Source organism: Ips typographus, linkage group LG13 (assembly GCF_016097725.1).
Source record: "Ips typographus isolate SLU linkage group LG13, UJ_Ityp_2.0, whole genome shotgun sequence".
NCBI classification, from domain to species: Eukaryota; Metazoa; Arthropoda; class Insecta; order Coleoptera; family Curculionidae; genus Ips; species Ips typographus.
Genome location: NC_138434.1, coordinates 322,186 through 347,730, shown reverse-complemented (window position 1 = coordinate 347,730; position 25,545 = coordinate 322,186). Strand labels below are relative to the sequence as shown.

The window sequence follows — 25,545 nt, the reverse complement described above, 5'->3', positions numbered from 1 at the left end:
ATCTTTTGTTTTCTATGACATTTGTCAAACAAAGTCAAAGACTTGTCAAATAAAGGAGTAATTTAGGGTCAGAGCGACGTGTATCAAGAAATATGCTATTTTTACAAAAAGCGCATTTTTGGCAAATGTTTAATTTGCTCCAGTGCACAGCAAAGGGCATATTTATGCCAAAGGACCTTAAATTAGGTGAAATAAGTACAAAAATAGTATATTATTAACCAATGTTTTGACAGACAGAAGCTTTTATTGTAAGAGAGAAGATAAGGTCAATAAATGCTGTCTAAACCATGGATAATATAGCATTTTTTCCACTATTATATTATTTATACTAAATAGCCAGGATTGTTTGTATTGTCACCTAAAAATGCATGCACTTACTTATAATACATTGAATCATAAAAATTACAGGCTGTGCTGGTTATTGGTGTGGCTGATGGAGTATGCTAAAACAAAAAGGGTTGATATTAGAGATGACATAATAATAATTGTTAATATTCCAACTAGAGTGGAGAAAATTTGTTATTATAGAACCTACCTGGATTAAACGTATACGGACCAACACCAGATCTCCCCAGGTTGTTTATTAGTTTTCGGAACAACAAACCAATAGGACATATTTAATACAGTTAACAAAATGCCCAATGCAATGTGATTATACTGGCCACTATTCTTGCTGAAAATGGTGGTAATTTACTGACACTGAAGCCCTGAATGGGGGGGTTGAAAAGGATTGCGACTATGGTACAAGGACAACATACATCAATAGGAGTCAGAAGCTACCTACCAGCTTTTCTGGACAAAGTACTTCAACTTTTATCCCAACGATCCATTGACCGGTTTCTGCAAACTTGCTGTTGAACCAAGATCACTTCTACTCTAATATCTTACTCTTTTCCTATTTGTTTACCTAATAAAATATACTATTTTTACATTATAATCACCCAAATACTAAGCTAATTTTATTATTTACCTTTTGGTTGGGCCCACAACACTTTTTATAGATCCTGTTTCTGAAGCAGTGTTCAGAACAGACTCTGACAAATGTTTCTCAAGCTTGCTAAAAATGTTTAAAGTTAATTCCACCTTATAGGAAATAGACATTTTTAGCAGCAGTAGTACCTAAATGAATCCTAGTTTATAGGGTGGTTCAACATTTGTGGCTCTGATGTTGAAACTCTAGTCAAATTAAAGTTGACTACCTATAACTTCACTCCTAAAAATTTAAATAATATTAGACAAAACTATCTAATTTTATCACCTAAGTAATAACATAACATATGAAAAACAGGCCATTAAAGTTTACAGTTTTATTGAAAAATAGTATAGGTACCTATAATAAATATGTGAATATCAAAAAAAAAAGCTGGGGGTCGCTTAGGCGTGCGGAATCGTTCGTAGAGGGTTACTCACTTAGAAAAGCTCAAAAACTAAGGGCTGAACATAAAGTAACATTTATTGTAGCCATAAAATTATCACAAGTCATCTAGTCTCTGAACTATTCTAAAATTATTCAACCTAACCTAAGTCTTCTCTCTTCTCTAGGTTTTCTTGGCGGTCGGCCTCTTCTACCGGCAACCAAAATAATAGAGATATGGGAATTATTTTCGTTACAACAAAACGTAAACAAGAAATTACTAATTACCGCGGCGTTGCCATACCCGCTCCTACCATTTTAAATCAACATATTCCTTTTATAGCTGCACACTTCTATATTAGATTATTCGATGATATTGGTGAAAACTACTTATTTTTATTAATCACATTTCAAAACATAACATAGACTGCTTCAAAACATGGGTGATATGATGAGACTTGGCAACGTCGCAAATTGTCGTTCGCACCTCCGTTTTCCAAGACGCTCGCTTATTTTTAATTTTGTATCCTGGCGCGAGTTCACACACGTTTTGTTCCGGTCACTTTGACAGCTAATAACGTCAAAACCAGTCCGATTTCACTAGGCTTGATGGTACTCATTTTCGACTAATTTGGGGACGGCGAATCCATTCCAGCTGTCAAAATGACAGTAACTGTCACTCAATTCGAGACACTGGCGATTTGTGGAGATATCAAAAAAGTGATTTCACCAATGGATTGGGCGCCCCAAAATTAGCCAAAAACCACCCTTCACTCGTTTTGTTTTGATAAAAAACGCGCTTGAGATGCATTATTGTTAATCTGTCACTTTGACAGCTAATAACGTCAAAACCAGTCCGATTTCACTAATTTGGGGACGGGGAATCCATTCCAGCTGTCAAAATGCCAGTAGCTGTCACTCAATTCGAGACACTGGCGATTTGTGGAGATATCAAAAAAGTGATTTCACCAATGGATTGGGCGCCCCAAAATTAGCCAAAAACCACCCTTCACTCGATTTGTTTTGATAAAAAACGCGCTTGAGATGCATTATTGTTAATCTGTCACTTTGACAGCTAATAACGTCAAAACCAGTCCGATTTCACTAATTTGGGGACGGGGAATCCATTCCAGCTGTCAAAATGCCAGTAGCTGTCACTCAATTCGAGACACTGGCGATTTGTGGAGATATCAAAAAAGTGATTTCACCCCCATGATTGGGCGCCCCAAAATTAGCCAAAAACCACCCTTCACTCGATTTGTTTTGATAAAAAACGCACTTGAGATGCATTATTGTTATTCTGTCACTTTGACAGCTAATAACGTCAAAACCAGTCCGATTTCACTAGGGTTGATGGTACTCATTTTCGACTAATTTGGGGACGGGGAATCCATTCCAGCTGTCAAAATGACAGTAGCTGTCACTTAGTTCGAGATCGGCCAAACGGCGTTATCAATCAACTCATGTGGGGATATTTTTTGTTTTCTATGATATGGTCCATTTTTTTCCCGTCGCGGTTACGTCATCATTTGCCTTTCTTGTCTATTACGTGCGTTCCGAGCGCGATAGAATTTTGACGTCATCGGCCGCCATTGTTGGCGAATTAATAGTAAACAAAGCGAAATGTTTTATTTTTTATGTCAATTTTACAATATTTCGATGTAACTACTGCGATACTAGATAGGTACCTAGATAATGTGTGTGTGTGTTGTGTGTGTATGTTTCGGGAAGAGAGTTTTGAAAATGCCACCCACCTACACTTTGCAACTATCAAGGGGCCCAGTGAAACATTCTGAAGGAAAACAGAAAAGAATGCCTTTTCTAATAAAAAACACACAATCACAATGAAACAGCCCATGCATATAGGTACCTATTTACTTAGTCCCAAGAACCAAGTTTATTCAAGCCAGTGGTTGTTTCTCAATCAAAGAAACATGGATGCTGACAAGGTGATTTACCTAATATTATCAAAAAGGAAGGCCCCTACCTTTTAATGAGCTGCTAATACTAAATAGCTTATGTTTCAGGTAGGTACCTTTCTGGAGTTTGCTTATCATGCTTTGAAAGGGTCCCATTATCAACGGCTGCTGTAAAAGACTCCTGGTGACTGAACAACGAAAGGTGTTTGAAGCAATGGTTATAATGGTGTTGTCAAAATCCATATGCAGAGTGTTGAAATATTTCAGGTAACATTAGAAAGATATAGGACATAGGTACCTAACTATGTTACTTAATATGTAAATTTGATCAAATGCCATTATTTTACAGAATTAGCCCCCCTTGCCTATACTTCTCTGACTACCTATAAGGCTAGAAACAGATGGTGCTACTGTTAAATACAGTATTTTACATCAGATAGGTAGTAGGTTAAATTACTATTTTAATTGTATTCATTATGAAATATACAAATAAAATTTTTAAGAAGAGTTTATTTTTTATCAAAAGTCTAGTTTTCTTCATAAAATTTGATAATTTACCTACCTGCTCTTTGGTATAATAAATCACACAACAAAACAAAATTGATATGTATTTAATGCTGCTGAGTAAATTTACAAAAGCAAATACCTAAATAAGCAATTTAAATCACAAAAGCAAGTTGTTAAAACAGCAACAATTCTGTTGTAAGTTAAAACACTGCTACATCATCACCAAACTGCAACAACTTCCTAATAGTCTCCAGGATTGGACACACATTGCCTGCCTTTCGTTTCTTGCAAATTTTATGGATTGGGCTGTTAATGAGGACTCCTTTGAATGCACCTCCAGTGCTCCAGTGCTCTTTCCAGATAATTAAAATTGAATGTGGTTGTTCCCAAGCCAAAGTTTGATTGGTTTGTTTACCACCAAGTGTTGCAACACTAATTAATAAACTTAAACAACCCTAAATTAACTTTTTATTTCTTCTGTTTGTAGTTTTTGCTGTTTTTAAATTTTTTAAAATTCCTAACCTCAAAATGTTTAGCCGCCGACTGTCAGTTGAGACTGTGCCCTATGTTGCCACATCTTCCACGAGCAGATGTGAACCTAGTGTATTGTTTGTTGCAGTAATACCTAAACGGACCGATTTTGAAAAAAAAGTATTTATTCATGTCTCTAAAAGAGAAGGGTTCTCTCGCAACTTAAAGAGCACCTTGCGTGTCACCCTTTACGGGGCTGAACTAGACTCGCCCTCCCCCTACATTCATGCACACGACGGCAATTACTGCAGTATTGGCCCATCTCATCTGCGGGTAATATACCTTATTACCCCAGATATCATCCGCCGCTTTATAGGTACCTTACTTACTTTATTTTTATAATAAACGAGGCTTACTTACTTGTGACGTGAAATTTGCTTTAAAATGAGGTGCAAGTCAATATTTTGACACAAAATTCAAAATGGCGGCCTCGAACTGTCAAAAAATACCACTTTTTTATTTGTCAAGTTACAGTTGACGTCTCGGTGTCATTTTATGTTAAAATGTCCCGGAAAAGACTCTGGTGCAGTCGGTTTTTTGATATCTCAAAAACTAACAGAGTTAGATCTAAAATTTAACATTTTAACTGACTGTGTTAATTGTGTAAAATTTCTTTGCCAGGAACTCGGCCCGGATTAAGAGACATGAAATCTGACTGAAAAATATTTACAATATAATATGTGATATTATGGTAAAGGAAATTTGACGCCTTCTAGCGTCCAAACGGTGTTATCAATCAGCTGATGGGGGGACATTTTTAGAAAGCTTGAAATCTGCTCTATCGTTTGTTTTCTATGATATTTTGACGTAACTTGTCAAATAAGAGAGTTATTTAGGGTCAAAGCAAGGTGTGTCCCAAAATATGTGATTTTAGGGTGAAAGAATTTTGACGCGTTCTAGCGTCCAAACGGTGTTATCAATCAGCTCAAGGGGGGACATTTTTAGAAAGCTTGAAATCTGCTCTATCTTTTGTTTTCTATGACATTTTGACGTAACTTGTCAAATAAGAGAGTTATTTAGGGTCAAAGCAAGGTGTGTCCCAAAATATGTGATTTTAGGGTAAAAGAATTTTGACGCGTTCTAGCGTCCAAAAAAAATTCGAAAAATGCCATTTTTTGTCGAAATTTTCAATTTTTTTATTTTGCTCTATAAGGGCCCACATAGCATAAAACGGACATTCACATCTATAGTATATTCTTAGAATATTTTGAAACGAATATGAGGCACTTGATATTCTTCGAATGTACTTAGTATATTCTAAATCGCATATACATACCTTAGAATAACACGTATAGCCACAGTATATCCCAAAACGCATATTCGGCGCCGGATATATTTTAATATATAGACAGTACATTCTCCAATGGATATTAAATATCTGAAGCTTAACTGTAAGATACCATGTTAATTTTCGAGTTCAAACTATAAATTGAAAGACTATAAAAAAAGCTTTTAAATTTAAATACATATATATGCAATAATTTTAGAAATGAGATTTTAACAACGTATATTATCATTCCATGTCAATGTTGTGTGAATTATTAGGAACAAGTCGTTTTGAATATAATAAATGTAAGTACATAATTAATATTTCTGGGTTCTCAGCTTTAGAAATAATAAAGGTTACTGTGCACTGTTCGGCCGTTTAGCGTTTAGCGAATTGGTGCGCTCGGTAACCGTCGTGGCTCGCTGCGCTGGCATAGAAACAGTAGGCAAGCGTTTTGATTGGTCAAACGTCTGTCTTTGGCCTTCAAACCGCCGTCGTGCGGCGAGAACCGTCGAAAACGTGTGTTCTCCTCCGTCTGTACTCCAATACTCCATTTTGTTCATTGGCGATTTTCTGCGACTTGGCGGTATACTTTTACAGTTTTTTTGTGGACTTTCAGTTTTTTTCGGTTGTGAACTGTGTGAAACAACGATTGGAAAAGGTATGTAAAATAATGTTTTTCAACTTTTTAGTTTGAAAATACCTATTTTCCTAGTTTGAATATTTTTTGTTGGCATTTGAACTTTGCATCATTATTTATTGTGTAAATATGTCTTCACCTGTTAAAACAGCCATAAGATGTGGAACTAGTAAACGATCTTTCAGAGGGCCATTGCAAACCAAACTGAAATGGATTTACTGGCATCCTGCAGTGACTTATCATACATAAATAATGATGTCAATGTTACTAATAATCCAGTAGCTCCTCCTTTTATTCCTGGTAAAAATATTAATAAATCTACGAACTCATCTGTCTCAGAATTTCTAGATCATAGCTCAGATTGTTCATCTTTTATTGAAACAGTTAAAACCCCGAGTAAACCTCAAAGACATTTTGAAATTCTGGATGTAGTTAATCAGAGTAAAGAAAGAGATGAAACATGTGAGAAACATAAGTTTAAGGAGCATCTATCGAAACATTTAGTCTTGATAGATTTTCAGAGAGGGCTATAGATAATAAAGTTCCTTATGTAGTATTAAATAAATTGCTGAATGGTGTTGTCCGAAAGCATTTTCCTCATTGTGATTTTCCAAAAGATTCTCGAACTTTACTTAAACTAATAAAAAGGTAATTCATTTTAAAAGTCACAAACAATAATTACTGTTATTTACTGTTATATTTGGTGAGTTTTTTAATAAATTTATGTTATTATTTTTTTGTAAATAAAAAAAATATTTTTACAAATACATACTTCGAATGATAAATTCTTTTCAATACATGTTTAAATTTTTTTACAGATGCTGTTAGAGTAAATGTAAGAACGAAAGACGCTTGTGATGATGAAATCATTATACATATAAAAAATGGCTTGTAAAGCAAAGGAACGAGTTGAAAATAAAAAGAAGAAGGAGCAACGGTAAGTAAAAGAAGTTTTCTCCATAACTGAGTCCATAGCATTGATTTGCAATACTTTACTTTCTTTTACCATTGATTTCAAAATAGATAATATTGAAATTTCTATACCGCCTGTTTATCAACTCCGGTCACTTTGAATCTATTATATACAGTTCTTATAATGATTTTACTGTGATATAATTTTTAACATGTTCTTTTTTTTTTTCAGGACGAATGACGACAACCAAATTTCTTAATTTTAATTGTTTTGGTTTCGCAAAGAGATAAATCATTATATAGATTTATATACGATAGTTTTTGTTTTCTTTTAATCGTTTTCAAATGAATTACCTCAAATAAAATTCAAATGAGCTTAGTTTTCATAATTTCTATAATAATGAGGGTGTTCCGTGACTCGACCGAAAAAAGTATAGCAGTGTCTTAGAAAGTCATTAAGGAAAAAAAGTTCCGTTTCAACTATAGATAATGCAATTTGTTTTTGTTTTGAAGAAATTACTTATTTTTATTATAATTTTATACTATTATATTTTATATTAACAACTGCTATATACCTTTGTCGATCGAATTACAGAACAACCTGTATATAGCACCCACAATATTTAGTAGGTAATAAAATGTGTGTAACATTAAATGTTTTCGGAATTTGCGATCTGATCAAAATAAGATCACAAATCCAAATTATCCCTTTTTATTGATTATTGCGAGCGCTTAGATCAGTGATCTTATAATGATCTGATCGCAAATTCCGAACCCTTTATCATAAAATTTGATATAAGTATATTCCTAAATATACGATAGAGTATATTTGATGCTTTTACTCATATTTTCCGAATATCCCTTGAATATAGTTCGAACATAGACGCATATCCTATGAACGTGCATGCATATACGCATTTTAACATAAGATATGCGCTTACGCATAACCGTAGCACATCCATCTTCGCGCCATACTAATATCCTTTGCATATCCTTTGGACATTCTTGGAATATTGACGCAGATCCCATGAATATGCGCCACTGATATCCTTATTCCAAAATGCATATCCATAGTACATCCTACGAATATCAATTTGCTATGTGGGGGTTCCAATGCACAGCAAAGGGCATATTTATACAAAAGAACCTTAAATTAGGTGAAATAAGCACAAAAAAAGCACTTTAAAATTTTTCAATTTTCAAAAAAATTGAAAGAATGGGGGGGTATTAGAGAGGTTTTTTAGGTACTTTTTGAAATTCAATATCTCGGTAACGGGAGGAGCTACAGAGGCCATTTTTAACCCATTTTGTAGTATTTTTTATGCTTTTTTCGAATGGCGTTGGAACGAATTTTCTGCGAATTTAAATAAAAGAGCAAGGTTTTTTCAAAAAGTCTGAAAATTCAATTTTTGTCAAAAGTGCAATTTTGGCAAATTTTTATTTTGCTCTATAAGGGTTCCAATGCACAGCAAAGGGCATATTTATACAAAAGAACATTAAATTAGGTGAAATAAGCACAAAAAAAGCACTTTAAAATTTTTCACTTTTCAAAAAAATTGAAAGAATGGGGGGGGTATTAGAGAGGTTTTTTAGGTACTTTTTGAAATTCAATATCTCGGTAACGGGAGGAGCTACAGAGGCCATTCTTAACCCATTTTGTAGTATTTTTATGCTTTTTCGAATGGCGTTGGAACGAATTTTCTGCGAATTTAAATAAAAGAGCTACGATTTTTCAAAAAGTCTGAAAATTCAATTTTTGTCAAAAGTGCAATTTTGGCAAATTTTTATTTTGCTCCATAAGGGTTCTAATGCACAGCAAAGGATATATTTATACCAAAGGACCTCAAATTAAGGGAAATAACCACTTTGAACCTTTCAGAAATTCGAAAAATGCCATTTTTTGTCAAAATTTCAATTTTTTTTTTGTTCCATAAGGGTTCCAATGCACAGCAAAGGGCATATTTATACAAAAGAACCTTAAATTAGGTGAAATAAGCACAAAAAAAGCACTTTAAAATTTTTCAATTTTCAAAAAAATTGAAAGAATGGGGGGGTATTAGAGAGGTTTTTTAGGTACTTTTTGAAATTCAATATCTCGGTAACGGGAGGAGCTACAGAGGCCATTTTTAACCCATTTTGTAGTATTTTTTATGCTTTTTCGAATGGCGTTGGAACGAATTTCCTGCGAATTTAAATAAAAGAGCTACGATTTTTTCGCAATATACGGATACCACAAAACGTAAACAAGACAAGAAATTACTAATTAGCGCGGCGTTGCCATACCCGCTCCTACCATTTTAAATCAACATATTCCTTTTATAGCTGCACACTTCTATATTAGATTATTCGATGATATTGGTGAAAACTACTTATTTTTATTAATCACATTTCAAAACATAACATAGACTGCTTCAAAACATGGGTGATATGATGAGACTTGGCAACGTCGCAAATTGTCGTTCGCACCTCCGTTTTCCAAGACGCTCGCTTATTTTTAATTTTGTATCCTGGCGCGAGTTCACACACGTTTTGTTCCGGTCACTTTGACAGCTAATAACGTCAAACCCAGTCCGATTTCACTAGGCTTGATGGTACTCATTTTCAACTAATTTGGGGACGGCGAATCCATTCCAGCTGTCAAAATGACAGTAACTGTCACTCAATTCGAGACACTGGCGATTTGTGGAGATATCAAAAAAGTGATTTCACCAATGGATTGGGCGCCCCAAAATTAGCCAAAAACCACCCTTCACTCGTTTTGTTTTGATAAAAAAACGCGTTTGAGATGCATTATTGTTAATCTGTCACTTTGACAGCTAATAACGTCAAAACCAGTCCGATTTCACTAATTTGGGGACGGGGAATCCATTCCATCTGTCAAAATGACAGTAGCTGTCACTCAATTCGAGACACTGGCGATTTGTGGAGATATCAAAGAAGTGATTTCACCAATGGATTGGGCGCCCCAAAATTAGCCAAAAACCACCCTTCACTCGATTTGTTTTGATAAAAAACGCACTTGAGATGCATTATGTTATTCTGTCACTTTGACAGCTAATAACGTCAAAACAGTCCGATTTCACTAGGGTTGATGGTACTCATTTTCGACTAATTTGGGGACGGGGAATCCATTCCAGCTGTCAAAATGACAGTAGCTGTCACTTAGTTCGAGATCGGCCAAACGGTGTTATCAATCAACTCATGTGGGGATATTTTTTGTTTTCTATGATATGGTCCATTTTTTTCCCGTCGCGGTTACGTCATCATTTGCCTTGCTTGTCTATTACGTGCGTTCCGAGCGCGATAGAATTTTGACGTCATCGGCCGCCATTGTTGGCGAATTAATAGTAAACAAAGCGAAATGTTTTATTTTTATGTCAATTTTACAATATTTCGATGTAACTACTGCGATACTAGATAGGTACCTAGATAATGTGTGTGTGTGTGTTGTGTGTGTATGTTTCGGGAAGAGAGTTTTGAAAATGCCACCCACCTACACTTTGCAACTATCAAGGGGCCCAGTGAAACATTCTGAAGGAAAACAGAAAAGAATGCCTTTTCTAATAAAAAATACACAATCACAATGAAACAGCCCATGCATATAGGTACCTATTTACTTAGTCCCAAGAACCAAGTTTATTCAAGCCAGTGGTTGTTTCTCAATCAAAGAAACATGGATGCTGACAAGGTGATTTACCTAATATTATCAAAAAGGAAGGCCCCTACCTTTTAATGAGCTGCTAATACTAAATAGCTTATGTTTCAGGTAGGTACCTTTCTGGAGTTTGCTTATCATGCTTTGAAAGGGTCCCATTATCAACGGCTGCTGTAAAAGACTCCTGGTGACTGAACAACGAAAGGTGTTTGAAGCAATGGTTATAATGGTGTTGTCAAAATCCATATGCAGAGTGTTGAAATATTTCAGGTAACATTAGAAAGATATAGGACATAGGTACCTAACTATGTTACTTAATATGTAAATTTGATCAAATGCCATTATTTTACAGAATTAGCCCCCCTTGCCTATACTTCTCTGACTACCTATAAGGCTAGAAACAGATGGTGCTACTGTTAAATACAGTATTTTACATCAGATAGGTAGTAGGTTAAATTACTATTTTAATTGTATTCATTATGAAATATACAAATAAAATTTTTAAGAAGAGGTTATTTTTTATCAAAAGTCTAGTTTTCTTCATAAAATTTGATAATTTACCTACCTGCTCTTTGGTATAATAAATCACACAACAAAACAAAATTGATATGTATTTAATGCTGCTGAGTAAATTTACAAAAGAAAATACCTAAATAAGCAATTTAAATCACAAAAGCAAGTTGTTAAAACAGCAACAATTCTGTTGTAAGTTAAAACACTGCTACATCATCACCAAACTGCAAGAACTTCCTAATAGTCTCCAGGATTGGACACACATTGCCTGCCTTTCGTCTCTTGCAAATTTTATGGATTGGGCTGTTAATGAGGACTCCTTTGAATGCACCTCCAGTGCTCCAGTGCTCTTTCCAGATAATTAAAATTGAATGTGGTTGTTCCCAAGCCAAAGTTTGATTGGTTTGTTTACCACCAAGTGTTGCAACACTAATTAATACACTTAAACAATCCTAAATTAAGTTTTATTTCTTCTGTTTGTAGTTTTTGCTGTTTTTAAATTTTTTAAAATTCCTAACCTCAAAATGTTTAGCCGCCGACTGTCAGTTGAGACTGTGCCCTATGTTGCCACATCTTCCACGAGCAGATGTGAACCTAGTGTATTGTTTGTTGCACGGTGCAATCAATCGAATCGTGGGGGGATATTTTTGGGAAGCTTGAAATCTGCTCTATCTTTTGTTTTCTATGACATTTTGACGTAACTTGTCAAATAAGGGAGTAATTCAGGGTCAAAGCGACGTGTGTCAAAAAATATGTGATTTTATGGTGAAGGAACTTTGACGCCCTCTAGCGGCCAAACGGTGCAATCAATCGAGTCATGGGGGGATATTTTGGAAAGATTGAAATCTGCTCTATCTTTTGTTTTCTATGACATTTTGACGTAACTTGTCAAATAAGGGAGTAATTCAGGGTCAAAGCGACGTGTGTCAAAAAATATGTGATTTTATGGTGAAGGAACTTTGACGCCCTCTAGCGGCCAAACGGTGCAATCAATCGAATCATGGGGGGATATTTTTGGAAAGCTTGAAATCTGCTCTATCTTTTGTTTTCTATGACATTTTGACGTAACTTGTCAAATAAGGGAGTAATTCAGGGTCAAAGCGACGAGTGTCACAAAATATGTTATTTTATGGTGAAGGAACTTTGAAGCCCTCTAGCGGCCAAACGGTGCAATCAATCGAATCATGGGGGGATATTTTTGAGAAGCTTGAAATCTGCTCTATCTTTTGTTTTCTATGACATTTTGACGTAACTTGTCAAATAAGGGAGTAATTCAGGGTCAAAGCGACGAGTGTCACAAAATATGTTATTTTATGGTGAAGGAACTTTGAAGCCCTCTAGCGGCCAAACGGTGCAATCAATCGAACCATGGGGCGATATTTTGGGAAGCTTGAAATCTGCTCTATATTTTGTTTTCTATGACATTTTGACATAACTTGTCAAATAAGGGAGTAATTTAGGGTCAAAGCGACGAGTGTCAAAAATATGTGATTTTATGGTGAATGAATTTTGACGCCCTTCAGCGGCCAAGCGGTATGACCAATCAACTCTAGGGGGATATTTTTGGAAAGCTTGAAGTCTGCTCTATCTTTTGTTTTCTATGACATTTGTCAAACAAAGTCAAAGACTTGTCAAATAAAGGAGTAATTTAGGGTCAGAGCGACGTGTATCAAGAAATATGCTATTTTTACAAAAAGCGCATTTTTGGCAAATGTTTAATTTGCTCCAGTGCACAGCAAAGGGCATATTTATGCCAAAGGACCTTAAATTAGGTGAAATAAGTACAAAAATAGTATATTATTAACCAATGTTTTGACAGACAGAAGCTTTTATTGTAAGAGAGAAGATAAGGTCAATAAATGCTGTCTAAACCATGGATAATATAGCATTTTTTTCCACTATTATATTATTTATACTAAATAGCCAGGATTGTTTGTATTGTCACCTAAAAATGCATGCACTTACTTATAATACATTGAATCATAAAAATTACAGGCTGTGCTGGTTATTGGTGTGGCTGATGGAGTATGCTAAAACAAAAAGGGTTGATATTAGAGATGACATAATAATAATTGTTAATATTCCAACTAGAGTGGAGAAAATTTGTTATTATAGAACCTACCTGGATTAAACGTATACGGACCAACACCAGATCTCCCCAGGTTGTTTATTAGTTTTCGGAACAACAAACCAATAGGACATATTTAATACAGTTAACAAAATGCCCAATGCAATGTGATTATACTGGCCACTATTCTTGCTGAAAATGGTGGTAATTTACTGACACTGAAGCCCTGAATGGGGGGGTTGAAAAGGATTGCGACTATGGTACAAGGACAACATACATCAATAGGAGTCAGAAGCTACCTACCAGCTTTTCTGGACAAAGTACTTCAACTTTTATCCCAACGATCCATTGACCGGTTTCTGCAAACTTGCTGTTGAAACCAAGATCACTTCTACTCTAATATCTTACTCTTTTCCTATTTGTTTACCTAATAAAATATACTATTTTTACATTATAATCACCCAAATACTAAGCTAATTTTATTATTTACCTTTTGGTTGGGCCCACAACACTTTTATAGATCCTGTTTCTGAAGCAGTGTTCAGAACAGACTCTGACAAATGTTTCTCAAGCTTGCTAAAAATGTTTAAAGTTAATTCCACCTTATAGGAAATAGACATTTTTAGCAGCAGTAGTACCTAAATGAATCCTAGTTTATAGGGTGGTTCAACATTTGTGGCTCTGATGTTGAAACTCTAGTCAAATTAAAGTTGACTACCTATAACTTCACTCCTAAAAATTTAAATAATATTAGACAAAACTATCTAATTTTATCACCTAAGTAATAACATAACATATGAAAAACAGGCCATTAAAGTTTACAGTTTTATTGAAAAATAGTATAGGTACCTATAATAAATATGTGAATATCAAAAAAAAAAAGCTGGGGTCGCTTAGGCGTGCGGAATCGTTCGTAGAGGGTTACTCACTTAGAAAAGCTCAAAACTAAGGGCTGAACATAAAGTAACATTTATTGTAGCCATAAAATTATCACAAGTCATCTAGTCTCTGAACTATTCTAAAATTATTCAACCTAACCTAAGTCTTCTCTCTTCTCTAGGTTTTCTTGGCGGTCGGCCTCTTCTACCGGCAACCAAAATAATAGAGATATGGGAATTATTTTCGTTACAACAAAACGTAAACAAGAAATTACTAATTACCGCGGCGTTGCCATACCCGCTCCTACCATTTTAAATCAACATATTCCTTTTATAGCTGCACACTTCTATATTAGATTATTCGATGATATTGGTGAAAACTACTTATTTTTATTAATCACATTTCAAAACATAACATAGACTGCTTCAAAACATGGGTGATATGATGAGACTTGGCAACGTCGCAAATTGTCGTTCGCACCTCCGTTTTCCAAGACGCTCGCTTATTTTTAATTTTGTATCCTGGCGCGAGTTCACACACGTTTTGTTCCGGTCACTTTGACAGCTAATAACGTCAAAAACCAGTCCGATTTCACTAGGCTTGATGGTACTCATTTCGACTAATTTGGGGACGGCGAATCCATTCCAGCTGTCAAAATGACAGTAACTGTCACTCAATTCGAGACACTGGCGATTTGTGGAGATATCAAAAAAGTGATTTCACCAATGGATTGGGCGCCCCAAAATTAGCAAAAACCACCCTTCACTCGTTTTGTTTTGATAAAAAACGCGCTTGAGATGCATTATTGTTAATCTGTCACTTGACAGCTAATAACGTCAAAAACCAGTCCGATTTCACTAATTTGGGGACGGGGAATCCATTCCAGCTGTCAAAATGCCAGTAGCTGTCACTCAATTCGAGACACTGGCGATTTGTGGAGATATCAAAAAAGTGATTTCACCAATGGATTGGGCGCCCCAAAATTAGCCAAAAACCACCCTTCACTCGATTTGTTTTGATAAAAAACGCGCTTGAGATGCATTAGTGTTAATCTGTCACTTTGACAGCTAATAACGTCAAAACCAGTCCGATTCACTAATTTGGGGGACGGGGAATCCATTCCAGCTGTCAAAATGCCAGTAGCTGTCACTCAATTCGAGACACTGGCGATTTGTGGAGATATCAAAAAAGTGATTTCACCCCCATGATTGGGCGCCCCAAAAATTAGCCAAAAACCACCCTTCACTCGATTTGTTTTGATAAAAAACGCACTTGAGATGCATTATTGTTATTCTGGCACTTTGACAGCTAATAACGTCAAAACCAGTCCGATTTCACTAGGGTTGATGGTACTCATTTTCGACTAATTTGGGGACGGGGAATCCATTCCAGCTGTCAAAATGACAGTAGCTGTCACTTAGTTCGAGATCGGCCAAACGGCGTTATCAATCAACTCATGTGGGATATTTTTGTTTTCTATGATATGGTCCATTTTTTTCCCGTCGCGGTTACGTCATCATTGCCTTTCTTGTCTATTACGTGCGTTCCGAGCGCGATAGAATTTTGACGTCATCGGCCGCCATTGTTGGCGAATTAATAGTAACAAGCGAAATGTTTTATTTTTTTATGTCAATTTTACAATATTTCGATGTAACTACTGCGATACTAGATAGGTACCTAGATAATGTGTGTGTGTGTGTGTTGTGTGTATGTTTCGGGAAGAGAGTGTTTGAAAATGCCACCCACCTACACTTTGCAACTATCAAGGGGCCCAGTGAAACATTCTGAAGGAAACAGAAAAGAATGCCTTTTCTAATAAAAAACACACAATCACAATGAAACAAGCCCATGCATATAGGTACCTATTTACTTAGTCCCAAGAACCAAGGTTTATTCAAGCCAGTGGTTGTTTCTCAATCAAAGAAACAGGATGCTGACAAGGTGATTTACCTAATATTATCAAAAAGGAAGGCCCCTACCTTTTAATGAGCTGCTAATACTAAATAGCTTATGTTTCAGGTAGGTACCTTTCTGGAGTTTGCTTATCATGCTTTGAAAGGGTCCCATTATCAACGGCTGCTGTAAAAGACTCCTGGTGACTGAACAACGAAAGGTGTTTGAAGCAATGGTTATAATGGTGTTGTCAAAATCCATATGCAGAGTGTTGAAATATTTCAGGTAACATTAGAAAGATATAGGACATAGGTACCTAACTATGTTACTTAATATGTAAATTTGATCAAATGCCATTATTTACAGAATTAGCCCCCCTTGCCTATACTTCTCTGACTACCTATAAGGCTAGAAACAGATGGTGCTACTGTTAAATACAGTATTTTACATCAGATAGGTAGTAGTTAAATTACTATTTTAATTGTATTCATTATGAAATATACAAATAAAATTTTTAAGAAGAGTTTATTTTTATCAAAAGTCTAGTTTTCTTCATAAATTTGATAATTTACCTACCTGCTCTTTGGTATAATAACATCACACAACAAAACAAAATTGATATGTATTTAATGCTGCTGAGTAAATTACAAAAGCAAATACCTAAATAAGCATTTAAATCACAAAAGCAAGTTGTTAAAAACAGCAACAATTCTGTTGTAAGTTAAAACACTGCTACATCATCACCAAACTGCAACAACTTCCTAATAGTCTCCAGGATTGGACACACATTGCCTGCCTTTCGTTTCTTGCAAATTTTATGGATTGGGCTGTTAATGAGGACTCCTTTGAATGCACCTCCAGTGCTCCAGTGCTCTGTCCAGATAATTAAAATTGAATGTGGTTGTTCCCAAGCCAAAGTTTGATTGGTTTGTTTACCACCAAGTGTTGCAACACTAATTAATAAACTTAAACAACCCTAAATTAACTTTTTATTTCTTCTGTTTGTAGTTTTTGCTGTTTTTAAATTTTTTAAAATTCCTAACCTCAAAATGTTTAGCCGCCGACTGTCAGTTGAGACTGTGCCCTATGTTGCCACATCTTCCACGAGCAGATGTGAACCTAGTGTATTGTTTGTTGCAGTAATACCTAAACGGACCGATTTTGAAAAAAAAGTATTTATTCATGTCTCTAAAAAGAGAAGGGTTCTCTCGCAACTTAAAGAGCACCTTGCGTGTCACCCTTTACGGGGCTGAACTAGACTCGCCCTCCCCCTACATTCATGCACACGACGGCAATTACTGCAGTATTGGCCCATCTCATCTGCGGGTAATATACCTTATTACCCCAGATATCATCCGCCGCTTTATAGGTACCTTACTTACTTTATTTTTATAATAAACGAGGCTTACTTACTTGTGACGTGAAATTTGCTTTAAAATGAGGTGCAAGTCAATATTTTGACACAAAATTCAAAATGGCGGCCTCGAACTGTCAAAAATACCACTTTTTATTTGTCAAGTTACAGTTGACGTCTCGGTGTCATTTTATGTTAAAATGTCCCGGAAAAGACTCTGGTGCAGTCGGTTTTTTGATATCTCAAAAAACTAACAGAGTTAGATCTAAAATTTAACATTTTAACTGACTGTGTTAATTGTGTAAAATTTCTTTGCCAGGAACTCGGCCGGATTAAGGACATGAAAATCTGACTGAAAAATATTTACAATATAATATGTGATATTATGGTAAAGGAAATTTGACGCCTTCTAGCGTCCAAACGGTGTTATCAATCAGCTGATGGGGGACATTTTTAGAAAGCTTGAAATCTGCTCTATCGTTTGTTTTCTATGATATTTTGACGTAACTTGTCAAATAAGAGAGTTATTTAGGGTCAAAGCAAGGTGTGTCCCAAAATATGTGATTTTAGGGTGAAAGAATTTTGACAGCGTTCTAGCGTCCAAACGGTGTTATCATCAGCTCAAGGGGGGACATTTTTAGAAAGCTTGAAATCTGCTCTATCTTTGTTTTCTATGACATTTTGACGTAACTTGTCAAATAAGAGAGTTATTTAGGGTCAAAGCAAGGTGTGTCCCAAAATATGTGATTTAGGGTAAAAGAATTTTGACGCGTTCTAGCGTCCAAAAAAAATTCGAAAAATGCCATTTTTTGTCGAAATTTTCAATTTTTTTATTTTGCTCTATAAGGGTTCCAATGCACAGCAAAGGGCATATTTATACAAAGAACCTTAAATTAGGTGAAATAAGCACAAAAAAAAGCACTTTAAAATTTTTCAATTTTCAAAAAAAATTGAAAGAATGGGGGGGTATTAGAGAGGTTTTTTAGGTACTTTTTGAAATTCAATATCTCGGTAACGGGAGGAGCTACAGAGGCCATTTTTAACCCATTTTGTAGTATTTTTTATGCTTTTTCGAATGGCGTTGGAACGAATTTTCTGCGAATTTAAATAAAAGAGCTACGATTTTTCAAAAAGTCTGAAAATTCAATTTTTGTCAAAAGTGCAATTTTGGCAAATTTTTATTTTGCTCTATAAGGGTCCAATGCACAGCAAAGGGCATATTTATACAAAAGAACATTAATTAGGTGAAATAGCACAAAAAAAGCACTTTAAAATTTTTCACTTTTCAAAAAAATTGAAAGAATGGGGGGGTATTAGAGAGGTTTTTAGGTACTTTTTGAAATTCAATATCTCGGTAACGGGAGGAGCTACAGAGGCCATTCTTAACCCATTTTGTAGTATTTTTTATGCTTTTTCGAATGGCGTTGGAACGAATTTTCTGCGAATTTAAATAAAAGAGCTACGATTTTTCAAAAAGTCGGAAAATTCAATTTTTGTCAAAAGTGCAATTTTGGCAAATTTTTATTTTGCTCCATAAGGGTTCTAATGCACAGCAAAGGATATATTTATACCAAAGGACCTCAAATTAAGGGAAATAACCACTTTGAACCTTTCAGAAATTCGAAAAATGCCATTTTTTGTCAAAATTTTCAATTTTTTTTTTTGTTCCATAAGGGTTCCAATGCACAGCAAAGGGCATATTTATACAAAAGAACCTTAAATTAGGTGAAATAAGCACAAAAAAAGCACTTTAAAATTTTTCAATTTTCAAAAAATTGAAAGAATGGGGGGGTATTAGAGAGGTTTTTTAGGTACTTTTTGAAATTCAATATCTCGGTAACGGGAGGAGCTACAGAGGCCATTTTTAACCCATTTTGTAGTATTTTTTATGCTTTTTCGAATGGCGTTGGAACGAATTTCCTGCGAATTTAAATAAAAGAGCTACGATTTTTTCGCAATATACGGATACCACAAAACGTAAACAAGACAAGAAATTACTAATTAGCGCGGCGTTGCCATACCCGCTCCTACCATTTTAAATCAACATATTCCTTTTATAGCTGCACACTTCTATATTAGATTATTCGATGATATTGGTGAAAACTACTTATTTTTATTAATCACATTTCAAAACATAACATAGACTGCTTCAAAACATGGGTGATATGATGAGACTTGGCAACGTCGCAAATTGTCGTTCGCACCTCCGTTTTCCAAGACGCTCGCTTATTTTTAATTTTGTATCCTGGCGCGAGTTCACACACGTTTTGTTCCGGTCACTTTGACAGCTAATAACGTCAAACCCAGTCCGATTTCACTAGGCTTGATGGTACTCATTTTCAACTAATTTGGGGACGGCGAATCCATTCCAGCTGTCAAAATGACAGTAACTGTCACTCAATTCGAGACACTGGCGATTTGTGGAGATATCAAAAAAGTGATTTCACCAATGGATTGGGCGCCCCAAAATTAGCCAAAAACCACCCTTCACTCGTTTTGTTTTGATAAAAAACGCGTTTGAGATGCATTATTGTTAATCTGTCACTTTGACAGCTAATAACGTCAAAACCAGTCCGATTTCACTAATTTGGGGACGGGGAATCCATTCCATCTGTCAAAATGACAGTAGCTGTCACTCAATTCGAGACACTGGCGATTTGTGGAGATATCAAAGAAGTGATTTCACCAATGGATTGGGCGCCCCAAAATTAGCCAAAAACCACCCTTCACTCGATTTGTTTTGATAAAAAAACGCACTTGAGATGCATTATTGTTATTCTGTCACTTTGACAGCTAATAACGTCAAAACAAGTCCGATTTCACTAGGGTTGATGGTACTCATTTTCGACTAATTTGGGGACGGGGAATCCATTCCAGCTGTCAAAATGACAGTAGCTGTCACTTAGTTCGAGATCGGCCAAACGGTGTTATCAATCAACTCATGTGGGGATATTTTTTGTTTTCTATGATATGGTCCATTTTTTTCCCGTCGCGGTTACGTCATCATTTGCCTTGCTTGTCTATTACGTGCGTTCCGAGCGCGATAGAATTTTGACGTCATCGGCCGCCATTGTTGGCAAATTAATAGGTAGTAAACAAAGCGAAATGTTTTATTTTTGATGTAAATTTTACAATATTTCGATGTAACTACTGCGATACTAGATAGGTACCTAGATAATGTGTGTGTGTGTGTTGTGTGTGTATGTTTCGGGAAGAGAGTTTTGAAAATGCCACCCACCTACACTTTGCAACTATCAAGGGGCCCAGTGAAACATTCTGAAGGAAAACAGAAAAGAATGCCTTTTCTAATAAAAAACACACAATCACAATGAAACAGCCCATGCATATAGGTACCTATTTACTTAGTCCCAAGAACCAAGTTTATTCAAGCCAGTGGTTGTTTCTCAATCAAAGAAACATGGATGCTGACAAGGTGATTTACCTAATATTATCAAAAAGGAAGGCCCCTACCTTTTAATGAGCTGCTAATACTAAATAGCTTATGTTTCAGGTAGGTACCTTTCTGGAGTTTGCTTATCATGCTTTGAAAGGGTCCCATTATCAACGGCTGCTGTAAAAGACTCCTGGTGACTGAACAACGAAAGGTGTTTGAAGCAATGGTTATAATGGTGTTGTCAAAATCCATATGCAGAGTGTTGAAATATTTCAGGTAACATTAGAAAGATATAGGACATAGGTACCTAACTATGTTACTTAATATGTAAATTTGATCAAATGCCATTATTTTACAGAATTAGCCCCCCTTGCCTATACTTCTCTGACTACCTATAAGGCTAGAAACAGATGGTGCTACTGTTAAATACAGTATTTTACATCAGATAGGTAGTAGGTTAAATTACTATTTTAATTGTATTCATTATGAAATATACAAATAAAATTTTTAAGAAGAGTTTATTTTTTATCAAAAGTCTAGTTTTCTTCATAAAATTTGATAATTTACCTACCTGCTCTTTGGTATAATAAATCACACAACAAAACAAAATTGATATGTATTTAATGCTGCTGAGTAAATTTACAAAAGAAATACCTAAATAAGCAATTTAAATCACAAAAGCAAGTTGTTAAAACAGCAACAATTCTGTTGTAAGTTAAAACACTGCTACATCATCACCAAACTGCAAGAACTTCCTAATAGTCTCCAGGATTGGACACACATTGCCTGCCTTTCGTCTCTTGCAAATTTTATGGATTGGGCTGTTAATGAGGACTCCTTTGAATGCACCTCCAGTGCTCCAGTGCTCTTTCCAGATAATTAAAATTGAATGTGGTTGTTCCCAAGCCAAAGTTTGATTGGTTTGTTTACCACCAAGTGTTGCAACACTAATTAATACACTTAAACAATCCTAAATTAAGTTTTTATTTCTTCTGTTTGTAGTTTTTGCTGTTTTAAATTTTTTAAAATTCCTAACCTCAAAATGTTTAGCCGCCGACTGTCAGTTGAGACTGTGCCCTATGTTGCCACATCTTCCACGAGCAGATGTGAACCTAGTGTATTGTTTGTTGCACGGTGCAATCAATCGAATCGTGGGGGGATATTTTTGGGAAGCTTGAAATCTGCTCTATCTTTGTTTTCTATGACATTTTGACGTAACTTGTCAAATAAGGGAGTAATTCAGGGTCAAAGCGACGTGTGTCAAAAAATATGTGATTTTATGGTGAAGGAACTTTGACGCCCTCTAGCGGCCAAACGGTGCAATCAATCGAGTCATGGGGGGATATTTTTGGAAAGATTGAAATCTGCTCTATCTTTTGTTTTCTATGACATTTTGACGTAACTTGTCAAATAAGGGAGTAATTCAGGGTCAAAGCGACGTGTGTCAAAAAATATGTGATTTTATGGTGAAGGAACTTTGACGCCCTCTAGCGGCCAAACGGTGCAATCAATCGAATCATGGGGGGATATTTTTGGAAAGCTTGAAATCTGCTCTATCTTTTGTTTTCTATGACATTTTGACGTAACTTGTCAAATAAGGGAGTAATTCAGGGTCAAAGCGACGAGTGTCACAAAATATGTTATTTTATGGTGAAGGAACTTTGAAGCCCTCTAGCGGCCAAACGGTGCAATCAATCGAATCATGGGGGGATATTTTTGAGAAGCTTGAAATCTGCTCTATCTTTTGTTTTCTATGACATTTTGACGTAACTTGTCAAATAAGGGAGTAATTCAGGGTCAAAGCGACGAGTGTCACAAAATATGTTATTTATGGTGAAGGAACTTTGAAGCCCTCTAGCGGCCAAACGGTGCAATCAATCGAACCATGGGGCGATATTTTTGGGAAGCTTGAAATCTGCTCTATATTTTGTTTTCTATGACATTTTGACATAACTTGTCAAATAAGGGAGTAATTTAGGGTCAAAGCGACGAGTGTCAAAAAATATGTGATTTTATGGTGAATGAATTTTGACGCCCTTCAGCGGCCAAGCGGTATGACCAATCAACTCTAGGGGGGATATTTTTGGAAAGCTTGAAGTCTGCTCTATCTTTTGTTTTCTATGACATTTGTCAAACAAAGTCAAAGACTTGTCAAATAAAGGAGTAATTTAGGGTCAGAGCGACGTGTATCAAGAAATATGCTATTTTTACAAAAAGCGCATTTTTGGCAAATGTTTAATTTGCTCCAGTGCACAGCAAAGGGCATATTTATGCCAAAGGACCTTAAATTAGGTGAAATAAGTACAAAAATAGTATATTATTAACCAATGTTTTGACAGACAGAAGCTTTTATTGTAAGAGAGAAGATAAGGTCAATAAATGCTGTCTAAACCATGGATAATATAGCATTTTTTCCACTATTATATTATTTATACTAAATAGCCAGGATTGTTTGTATTGTCACCTAAAAATGCATGCACTTACTTATAATACATTGAATCATAAAAATTACAGGCTGTGCTGGTTATTGGTGTGGCTGATGGAGTATGCTAAAACAAAAAGGGTTGATATTAGAGATGACATAATAATAATTGTTAATATTCCAACTAGAGTGGAGAAAATTTGTTATTATAGAACCTACCTGGATTAAACGTATACGGACCAACACCAGATCTCCCCAGGTTGTTTATTAGTTTTCGGAACAACAAACCAATAGGACATATTTAATACAGTTAACAAAATGCCCAATGCAATGTGATTATACTGGCCACTATTCTTGCTGAAAATGGTGGTAATTTACTGACACTGAAGCCCTGAATGGGGGGGTTGAAAAGGATTGCGACTATGGTACAAGGACAACATACATCAATAGGAGTCAGAAGCTACCTACCAGCTTTTCTGGACAAAGTACTTCAACTTTTATCCCAACGATCCATTGACCGGTTTCTGCAAACTTGCTGTTGAACCAAGATCACTTCTACTCTAATATCTTACTCTTTTCCTATTTGTTTACCTAATAAAATATACTATTTTTACATTATAATCACCCAAATACTAAGCTAATTTTATTATTTACCTTTTGGTTGGGCCCACAACACTTTTTATAGATCCTGTTTCTGAAGCAGTGTTCAGAACAGACTCTGACAAATGTTTCTCAAGCTTGCTAAAAATGTTTAAAGTTAATTCCACCTTATAGGAAATAGACATTTTTAGCAGCAGTAGTACCTAAATGAATCCTAGTTTATAGGGTGGTTCAACATTTGTGGCTCTGATGTTGAAACTCTAGTCAAATTAAAGTTGACTACCTATAACTTCACTCCTAAAAATTTAAATAATATTAGACAAAACTATCTAATTTTATCACCTAAGTAATAACATAACATATGAAAAACAGGCCATTAAAGTTTACAGTTTTATTGAAAAATAGTATAGGTACCTATAATAAATATGTGAATATCAAAAAAAAAAGCTGGGGGTCGCTTAGGCGTGCGGAATCGTTCGTAGAGGGTTACTCACTTAGAAAAGCTCAAAAACTAAGGGCTGAACATAAAGTAACATTTATTGTAGCCATAAAATTATCACAAGTCATCTAGTCTCTGAACTATTCTAAAATTATTCAACCTAACCTAAGTCTTCTCTCTTCTCTAGGTTTTCTTGGCGGTCGGCCTCTTCTACCGGCAACCAAAATAATAGAGATATGGGAATTATTTTCGTTACAACAAAACGTAAACAAGAAATTACTAATTACCGCGGCGTTGCCATACCCGCTCCTACCATTTTAAATCAACATATTCCTTTTATAGCTGCACACTTCTATATTAGATTATTCGATGATATTGGTGAAAACTACTTATTTTTATTAATCACATTTCAAAACATAACATAGACTGCTTCAAAACATGGGTGATATGATGAGACTTGGCAACGTCGCAAATTGTCGTTCGCACCTCCGTTTTCCAAGACGCTCGCTTATTTTTAATTTTGTATCCTGGCGCGAGTTCACACACGTTTTGTTCCGGTCACTTTGACAGCTAATAACGTCAAAACCAGTCCGATTTCACTAGGCTTGATGGTACTCATTTTCGACTAATTTGGGGACGGCGAATCCATTCCAGCTGTCAAAATGACAGTAACTGTCACTCAATTCGAGACACTGGCGATTTGTGGAGATATCAAAAAAGTGATTTCACCAATGGATTGGGCGCCCCAAAATTAGCCAAAAACCACCCTTCACTCGTTTTGTTTTGATAAAAAACGCGCTTGAGATGCATTATTGTTAATCTGTCACTTTGACAGCTAATAACGTCAAAACCAGTCCGATTTCACTAATTTGGGGACGGGGAATCCATTCCAGCTGTCAAAATGCCAGTAGCTGTCACTCAATTCGAGACACTGGCGATTTGTGGAGATATCAAAAAAGTGATTTCACCAATGGATTGGGCGCCCCAAAATTAGCCAAAAACCACCCTTCACTCGATTTGTTTTGATAAAAAACGCGCTTGAGATGCATTATTGTTAATCTGTCACTTTGACAGCTAATAACGTCAAAACCAGTCCGATTTCACTAATTTGGGGACGGGGAATCCATTCCAGCTGTCAAAATGCCAGTAGCTGTCACTCAATTCGAGACACTGGCGATTTGTGGAGATATCAAAAAAG

General features: G+C 35.6%; 6 long non-coding RNA genes across 12 annotated transcripts; 2 read left to right on the top strand and 4 right to left on the bottom strand.

Annotated features, from left to right (window-relative positions):
• Positions 1–209: 209 nt before the first annotated feature.
• LOC145737121 (uncharacterized) lies at positions 210–1,900 on the bottom strand. Of its 4 annotated transcripts, none has more exons than XR_014180250.1 (4): positions 1,331–1,887; positions 971–1,213; positions 536–907; positions 210–443 (listed from the first exon to the last, which is right to left on the bottom strand). It is a non-coding gene; the product is annotated as an uncharacterized LOC145737121 (long non-coding RNA). The 4 variants fall into 4 exon arrangements; XR_014180249.1 differs by having other exon boundaries at positions 210–907; positions 971–1,057; positions 1,120–1,213; XR_014180251.1 differs by having other exon boundaries at positions 210–920; positions 1,331–1,900.
• Positions 1,901–2,665: 765 nt separating this feature from the next.
• Positions 2,666–3,778, top strand: LOC145737054 (uncharacterized). Its single transcript, XR_014180204.1, has 2 exons — positions 2,666–3,540; positions 3,623–3,778. It is a non-coding gene; the product is annotated as an uncharacterized LOC145737054 (long non-coding RNA).
• Positions 3,779–10,520: 6,742 nt separating this feature from the next.
• Positions 10,521–11,293, top strand: LOC145737128 (uncharacterized). Its single transcript, XR_014180263.1, has 2 exons — positions 10,521–11,055; positions 11,138–11,293. It is a non-coding gene; the product is annotated as an uncharacterized LOC145737128 (long non-coding RNA).
• Positions 11,294–11,383: 90 nt separating this feature from the next.
• Positions 11,384–21,895, bottom strand: LOC145737053 (uncharacterized). Its single transcript, XR_014180203.1, has 2 exons — positions 21,609–21,895; positions 11,384–11,506 (listed from the first exon to the last, which is right to left on the bottom strand). It is a non-coding gene; the product is annotated as an uncharacterized LOC145737053 (long non-coding RNA).
• LOC145737206 (uncharacterized) lies at positions 13,094–13,870 on the bottom strand. The gene is made up of 2 exons (XR_014180314.1): positions 13,421–13,870; positions 13,094–13,328 (listed from the first exon to the last, which is right to left on the bottom strand). It is a non-coding gene; the product is annotated as an uncharacterized LOC145737206 (long non-coding RNA).
• A 1,306-nt stretch (positions 21,896–23,201) lies between the features above and the next one.
• LOC145737120 (uncharacterized) lies at positions 23,202–24,892 on the bottom strand. 4 transcript variants are annotated; one of them, XR_014180246.1, is made up of 4 exons: positions 24,323–24,879; positions 23,963–24,205; positions 23,528–23,899; positions 23,202–23,435 (listed from the first exon to the last, which is right to left on the bottom strand). It is a non-coding gene; the product is annotated as an uncharacterized LOC145737120 (long non-coding RNA). The 4 variants fall into 4 exon arrangements; XR_014180245.1 differs by having other exon boundaries at positions 23,202–23,899; positions 23,963–24,049; positions 24,112–24,205; XR_014180247.1 differs by having other exon boundaries at positions 23,202–23,912; positions 24,323–24,892.
• Between the last annotated feature and the right edge of the window lie 653 nt (positions 24,893–25,545).